Below are 8,231 nucleotides of genomic sequence, written 5' to 3'. Positions count from 1 at the left end.
GTTAAGGTAGCACATGGGTAAATGTTATATCACAAAGGAGTCTCTAATTTATTTAATTTTTTTAAAAAGTCATATCATCCTGTTTTTCACTGTAAAGAATATTTATCATGTCTTTGGCTCTATTTTGACAATAAGGAGTTCATGATCTGAGCCATAGTCAGCTCCTGGTCTTGTTTTTGCTGACTGTATAGAGCTTCTCCATCTTTGGCTGTAAAGAATATAATCAATCTGATTTCGGTATTGACCATCTGGTGATGTCCATGTGTAGAGTCTTCTTTTGTGTTGTTGGAAGAGGGTGTTTACTATGACCAGTGTGTTCTCTTGGCAAAACTCTGTTAGCCTTTGGCCTGCTTCATTTTGTATTCCAAGGCCAAATTTGCCTGTTACTCGAGGTATCTCTTGACTTCCTACTTTTACATTCCAGTCTCCTATAATGAAAAAGGCATCTTTTTGGGGGTGTTAGTTCTAGAGGGTCTTGTAGATCTTCACAGAACCATTCAACTTCAGCTTCTTCAGTATTACTGGTCAGGGCATAGATTACTTGGATTACTGTGATATTGAATGGTTTGCCTTGGAAATGAACAGAGATCATTCTGTCATTTATGAGACTGAATCCAAGTACTGCATTCTGGATTCTTTTGTTTACTGTGAGGGCTACTCCATTTCTTCAAAAGGATTCTTGCCCACAGTAGTAGATATAATGGTCATCTGAGTTAAATTCACCCATTCCAATCCGTTTTAGTTTGCTGATTCCTAAGATGTCCATGTTAACTCTTTCCATCTCCTGTTTGACTGCTTCCAATTTGCCTTGATTCATGGAGCTAACATTCCAGGTTCCTATGCAATATTGCTCTTTATAGCATCAGACTTTACTCCCATCACCAGTCACATCAACAACTGGGTGTTGTTTTTGTTTTGCCCTGTTTCTGGAGTTATTTCTCCACTGATCTCCCATATTGGAAAGCCCTAGACCATTCAGGTATGACCTAAATCACATCCCTTACAATTATACAGTGGAAGTGACAAATAGATTCAAGGGATTAGATCTGGTAGACAGAGTGCATGAAGAACTATGAACAGAGGTTCATGACATTGTACAGGAGACAGTGACCAAGACCATCCCCAAGAAAAAGAAATGCAAAAAGGAAAGATAGTTGTCTGAGGAGGCTTTACAAATAGTTGAGAAAAGAGAAGCTAAAGACAGAGGAGAGAAGGAAAGATATACCCATTTGAATGCAGAGTTCCAAAGAAAAGCAAGGAGAGATAAGAAAGCCTTCCTCAGTGATCAGATGCAAAGTAATAGAGGAAAATAATAGAATGGGAAAGACTGGAGATCTCTTCAAGAAAATTAGAGATACCAAGGGAACATTTCATGCAAAGATAGGCACAATAAAGGACAATAATGGTATGGCCCTAACAGAAGCAGAATATTAAGAAGAGGTGGCAAGAATACACAGAAGAACTATACAAAAAAGATCTTAATGATCCAGATAATTATGATGGTGTGACCACTCACCTAGGGCCAGACATCCTGGAATGTGAAGTCAAGTGGGCTTTAGTAATCATCACTACAGATAAAACTAGTGGAGGTGATGGAATTCCAGTTGAGCTATTTCAAATCCTAAAAGATGGTGCTGTGAAAGTGCTGCACTCAACATGCCAGCAAGTTTGGAAAACTTAGCAGTGGCCACAGGACTGAAAAAGGTCAGCTTCCATTCCAATCCCTAAGAAAGGCAATGCCAAAGAATGTTCAAACTACCACACAATTGCAGTAGTTTCACACACTCATCTCACATGCTAGTAAAGTAATGCTTAACATTCTCCAGGCCAGGCTTTAATAGTACGTGAACCATGAACTTCCAGATGTTCAAGCTGGATTTAGAAAAGGCAGAGGAATCAAAGTCAAATTGCCAACATTCGTTGGATCATCGAAAAAGCAAGAGAGTTCCAGAAAAACATCTATTTCTGCTTTACTGACTACACCAAAGCCTTTGGATCACAACAAACTGTGGAAAATTCTGAAAGTGATGGGAATAAAAGACCACCTTATCTTCCTCCTGCAAAACCTGTATGCAGGTCAAGAAGCAACAGTTAGTACTGGACATGGGACAACAGGCTGGTTGTAAATCGGGAAAGGAATATGTCAAGGCTGTATTGTCACCCTACGTATTTATCTTCTATGCAGAGTACATCATGCGAAATGCTGGGCTGGATGAAGCACAGCTTCGTGGGCTGGGAGAAATATCAATAACCTCGGATATGCAGATGACACCACTCTTATGGCAGAAAGTGAAGAAGAACTAAAGAGCCTCTTGTGAAAGTGAAAGAGGAGAGTGAAAAAGTTGGCTTAAATCTCAACATTCATAAACTAAGATCATGGCATCTGATCCCATAATTTTATAGGAAATAGATGGGGAAACAATGGAAACAGTGAGAGACTTTATTTTTTGGGACTCCAAAATCACTGCAGATGGTGACTACAGTCATGAAATTAAAAGATGCTTGCTTCTTGGAAGATAAGCTATGACCAACCTAGACAGCATACTGAAATGCAGAGATATTACTTTGCCAACAAAGGTTCGTCTAGTCAAAGCTACGGTGTTTCCATTATTACATATGGATGTGAGAGTTGAACTTTAAAGAAAGCTGAGTGCTGAAGAATTGATGCTTTTGAGCTGTGTTGTTGGAGAAGACACTTGAGAGTCTCTTGGCCTGTAAGGAGATCCAGCCAGTCCATCCTAAAGGAAATCAGTCCTGAGTATTCATTGAAAGGACTGATTCTGAAGCTCAAACTCCAATACTTTGGCCACCTGATGCAAAGAACTGACTCCTTGGAAAAGTCCCTGATGCTGGGAAAGATTGAAGGCTGCAGGAGAAGGGTCAACAGAGGACGAGATGGTTGGATGGCAACACCAACTCAATGGACATGAGTGTGAGCATGCTCTGGGCATTGGTGATGGAGAGGGAAGTCTGGCATGCTGCAGTCCATGGGGTTGCAAGGAGTCAGACACAACTGAGTGACTGAACTGAACTGGCTCTATATTAAGAAAATTCTATTTAAAATTAGAAGTGATATAGGTAAACTGTATTTTTAAAACAGTGAAAAAGACTACTGGGTCCACTGAGGTCATGGTTAATATGACATAATTAGGGAGGAGATTGCTCTGAAACAAAGCTATCCAGGGTTTAGTTATACCAACATCTTCACTGAAATGGATGTGACTTTAGAATACTGTCAAGAGACAGTGATAAGTAAAATGCAGTCAGGATAAAACAAATTTTAATCCTTTTAGTGTCTTCATAGAAAGAGCTAAGATTCATTTAGCTTATTTAAGAATGAGCTTAATAAAAGAAGTGCTTAATAAAACCTCTCTCACTTTATGAAAGACTCTCAAATCTTAACTCTGCTGAAAAAGCTATGTCATTCCTGTGGCAGACAGTCATATGTGAAACTGTTCGTAAAGAGGTGAAAAATCCTAAATCATTACTTTTCATGTAAAACAAATTACTGGCTGGAAACTAAATTACATTTTAATGGACATAATATGATTCTGTTCAGCCATGTTCAGTAGAAAAAAAATGATGGCTACAAGGTGAAGTAAAACTCACCTTCTTCCTTTAGGCACTTTGCAAAGTCCCTGAGGGAGACAGATGAACCAGTGGAGGACTAAATAAATGCACTATCTTTATTACAAGCTGAGCTTTGGCCTCAAACTTCTTTGTAGCTGCCCAAAATGGCGACTGTAGTTGGAACACACAGACTTAACTTGGATCTTTAATCTCTGGATGAAACTAGAATCAGGTAGAGTCACTTCCCCCTTGACCAATTTTTTTAGGTTCTCACCCCAGTCTGGCTCTCAAGATCTTACAGTTTTGTAGAAAAAGGGATATGAAGAAAAAAGTTTCCTCAAGGAGAAAAAAAAAAAAACAATTTCCTAGGCTTAGAGCAGAAGATTCAGCAGTTCTAAAAAGTGTCAGAAACAAAACCTATTTATTCAGGATTTTACAATGAATATGCATACACTATACTCATTCTTCTGCATGATATATAATTTTTGTCTTAAGTTATAAGGTAGACTATTTTGGAATCAGATATCAGGTCACTCCTCCTCATTTAATTATTCCCAAATTGTTCTTTGATAGGAATACTTTACTCTCTGTTTGAGGGACATAATAAAAATCTATGTTTACTAAGCATATGGTTTAAAACAGTGCTCATAATAGATTCCCTATGGGGGCAAAGGCTAATAATACTTGTCACTTTACATAGTTATCTGTGCTTTTGCAAGACACAGAACAGACATTTATATTCCATTTAGGTTCATGATCCATTCTGAATTAACTTTTGTCCATGGTGAGAAGAAAGGATATATACATCTCTGTTTCTCAGGTAGGATCTCAGCAACCTTTATTCTAGAGCTAATTTTGTCCCACTGCTGAGTGTCTTCTGAGTCCACTACCCCGTCCCCTCTGACTGTTTTCGCTATGGCTCTCTCACTGTGGTACTAAACTATTGATGACCCTTTGAAAACTCCATTGACTGCATTGACTGTTCCTTGTGCTTCCATTCCCTGCCACACCCCTGCTCCCAACCACCGCCAAAGCCTTGTGTAGTTTCTTCACCCATGTTGCTATTTTTTGCTCATTTGTAGATATAAGGGTGACCTTGTAAAGAACCCAAGAACTATCTCTCCTTGCAGTTCTCTCCTCTCTGGTTCTGTTCTGCACACTCTAATTTTCTCGACCTCCCAACTTTCCAATTTCTTGGAATTCCCTCTCTGTCTCCTCCACTCAGGGAAACCAGTCAACTCTACTTTGATTCCACCTTCTTGCTCTAGGCCATTGGGATTTTCTACAGGCAGGATGTTGGGGATATGACTGTGCTCAGCTCATTTTTTTTTTCCCTCTTTCAGAAATTCCTGTCCTATACTGAGTTTTGTACAATGTTTGAAAATTCCTGTTTCATATATTTTATGCATTTTTAGTTGTTTAAGGAGGGAGTATAAATCTAGTGCACATTTTTAATATTGGCTAAAAACTTGAATATTGGCTAAAAAATTCTGTCCTCTCTCTTTTTCCCTCTTTACATTTTATTTGGATAATTTTCAATGATTTATCTTAATTTATCTCCCCCCCACACACACCCATGCAGTGTCCAATATTGTGATAGAACTCTCAAAGGAAATTCTCCTCTCTAATTTGTCTTTTTACTTGTGAGACTTCCTTTTTACTCTTCTTTTTTAGACTTATATGTCTACTAAATTCAGCATTTCATGTTCTCTACATTTTCCACTAGGTCTTTTAAGATGTTATCTGTAGTGATCTTAATCTCTGAATGATCATTTCCAACATCTTTATCATTCCAGACTCTGATTCTATTAGCTATTTATTTCTGGGGTTTTTCCTTCTCCCCTTTCTCTCTCTTGCCTGCCTCCCTTCCCCTCTTCTTCTCTTTCTCCTTCTCCATTTTTCTAGTATTTCTTTAACCTGTTGCATGCTGATTATGAGAAAAAAAACAAAACAAAAAAAACCTGTAGCCAGTATATAGAATTTGGGCCAAGTAATTAGATTACTTTTGGCTTGTTTTTCAAATAAGTAATGATGTTTGTTACATAATAGACTCCATAGATAAAATAGTATGGTATTTTATTATTGAAAAATTTACCAGTATTGGAGCACATACTTTTAATTTCTTAGATTGGGGTGGGGAGGGAGGCTGCTCTTGCTACTTTGTTCTTAAACTATATGCGGAGGAGATCATAAGGCTTTTTTCTTTTTTAAAGGGCTACTACTACATTCCCAGCTCTCAGTTTATAATTTGGTAAAGAACACTGAAAAATATATTATATTATAGTCAATTGATAACCTACTTAATTGTGAGATTCTTGAATTATCAATGTCCTGTCTTTTCTATACAGCCCATAGTAATTTATCATACAGGATCCAAAAGTGTTTTTCAAAACTAAATAACTAGTACAATAAAATTATATTATTAATTTATAGTGCATAATTTAATTCAGATTATGTTAAACAGAATGGCTGCAATTATATATAAGATAATGTATTAAAAGATAACATTATGGGAAATGGAAATATCAAATCCAGAAACAGATGGTATGAATATTGTATTTTTCCTCAAAAACAGAGAAAATGTTATTACCATTTGAGCAAATATTTAATAATTGTCTACTGTGTGGCAGATAGAGTAGGCATTTAAATGTTATGAAGATGAATAAGTCACACTTTCCTTTTTAGATGATGGGTAGCTTATTTTTATTTCAATGTCTTGGTGAATTACTAAATCTATTCGTAATGTTCAGTTTTAAATTAAAAAATTTTTTTTTCATTTTTTTGGCTAACAGGCAAATTTTATGTTTAGAAATATGCAGCTCTGCTTTTTTGTAACTAAGTAGATTTTGTTTTGTTATCAACTTAAGGGAAGAAAATTATTTGATCCATTATTAAGTTGACATGTTCTCCAAGGGAAGATCAAAACTCTTATATTTTGGGAGTCATTTTATACTCCAATTGCCTTTTCTATGGGCTACTTTTATCTGCTATTTTTCTGTTATCCTAAGAAATCTACAAAATCACAGAGAAAGCATGTTACTCTCAGACTAAAATATGCTTTAAATCTTCTTTTTAAACATTTGATTTCATTAAAATTACATAAGTATATAAGGTCAAAGTATTTTAAGGACAATTCTAATATGTGCATTCAAATTTTGATTAATGATGATATTTGTGATAGGTTATCTTTGATCATGTAACAACATTTTAGAAATTCTAATAATATAACTCAGAAATTTGATGTTTATGATGTTATTAAATAACTGCCAAATAATATCCTAAGCATAAAATTTTAGATAGATAATTTTTTCAAGAAGTAACAATGTATTTTATGCCTCACAACTCAATAATAGATGATTGAAATATAAAGCCACCTATTTAACCAAAGATGTTAAGCCTTTAGTGATAAAGCTATTCAAAAAATGATATGGTACATTCTGATTCCTTCTACCTAACATCCACCCCAAATAAAGTTCTAGGGAAAAATCTCAAGTGAAAAGATTATTGCTTTATGTTATTTGACATAACAATCTGAAATAAACAGATTGTCTTCTGAAATGGTATACAATTTTTCTCTTTACTAAATAAATGTTTTGTTGTTATAAATGCAATACTTATATAAACAACTTACTACATATAAATATTTATATTAAGCCAGAATGAGGAAAGAATTAGATCAATTAGAAAGAAGGGTAAGTGGGATAATGTGTGATATAAGAGGACAATAAATTCTATCTGAAATTAAAATATATAATTAAAAAAAACTACCTCTACAGTGAATATTTTACATTTTTCTTAAAATTATAGGAATCATTTAAACATTAAGATTTACTGCAAAGAAGAAACATTTATCCTGAACTCAGCTAGTGTTTCCATTTCACAGTATGTTCTCCTCCATGAATTATACATAAAACTAAAATCAGTCTTTTTTATAAATGTCGATAGCCAATTATTCCCTCTTCTTTTAAGGAAAACAAAAGCAGGAATAGGAAAATATTAGACATAGAACTTTCAATGTGAGCCAGTTCTAGGGCCTTGCTGTTGCTGTTGTTAGGTCACTAGGTCATGTCCTACTCTTTGCAACTCCATGGCCTATAGCAAGCCAGGCTTCCCCATCCTTCACTATCTCCTGGAATTTGCTCACACTCATGTCCATTCAGTCATTGATGCCATCCAACCATTTCATCCTCTGTCTTCCTCTTCTCCTCCTGCCCTCAATCTTTCCCAGCATCAGGGTTTTTTCCAGTGAGTCAGTTCTTTGCATCAGATGGCCAAAGTATTGGAGCTTCAACTTCAGCATCAGTCCTTCCAATGAATATTCAGAGTTGATTTCCTTTAGGATTGACTGGTTTTTGCTCCTTGTAGTCCAAGTGACTCAAGAGTCTTCTCCAACACTACAGTTTGAAAATCATCAATTCTTTGGCGCTCAGTCTTCTTTCTGGTCCAACACTAACAACTGTATATGACTACTGGAAAAACCACAGCTTTGACTAGACAGACTTTTGCCAGAAAATTGATGTCTCTGTTTTTTAATATGCTGCCTATGTTTGTCATAGCTTTCCTTCCAAGGAGCAAGTATCTTTTAATTTCATGCTGCAGTCACCGCCGAAAGTGATTTTGGAGCCCAGGAGAATAAAATCTGTCACTGTTTCCACTTTTTC

Source organism: Cervus canadensis, chromosome 25, assembly GCF_019320065.1.
Source record: "Cervus canadensis isolate Bull #8, Minnesota chromosome 25, ASM1932006v1, whole genome shotgun sequence".
In the NCBI taxonomy this organism is placed as follows: Eukaryota; Metazoa; Chordata; class Mammalia; order Artiodactyla; family Cervidae; genus Cervus; species Cervus canadensis.
Note: the sequence above shows the minus strand (reverse complement) of the source record.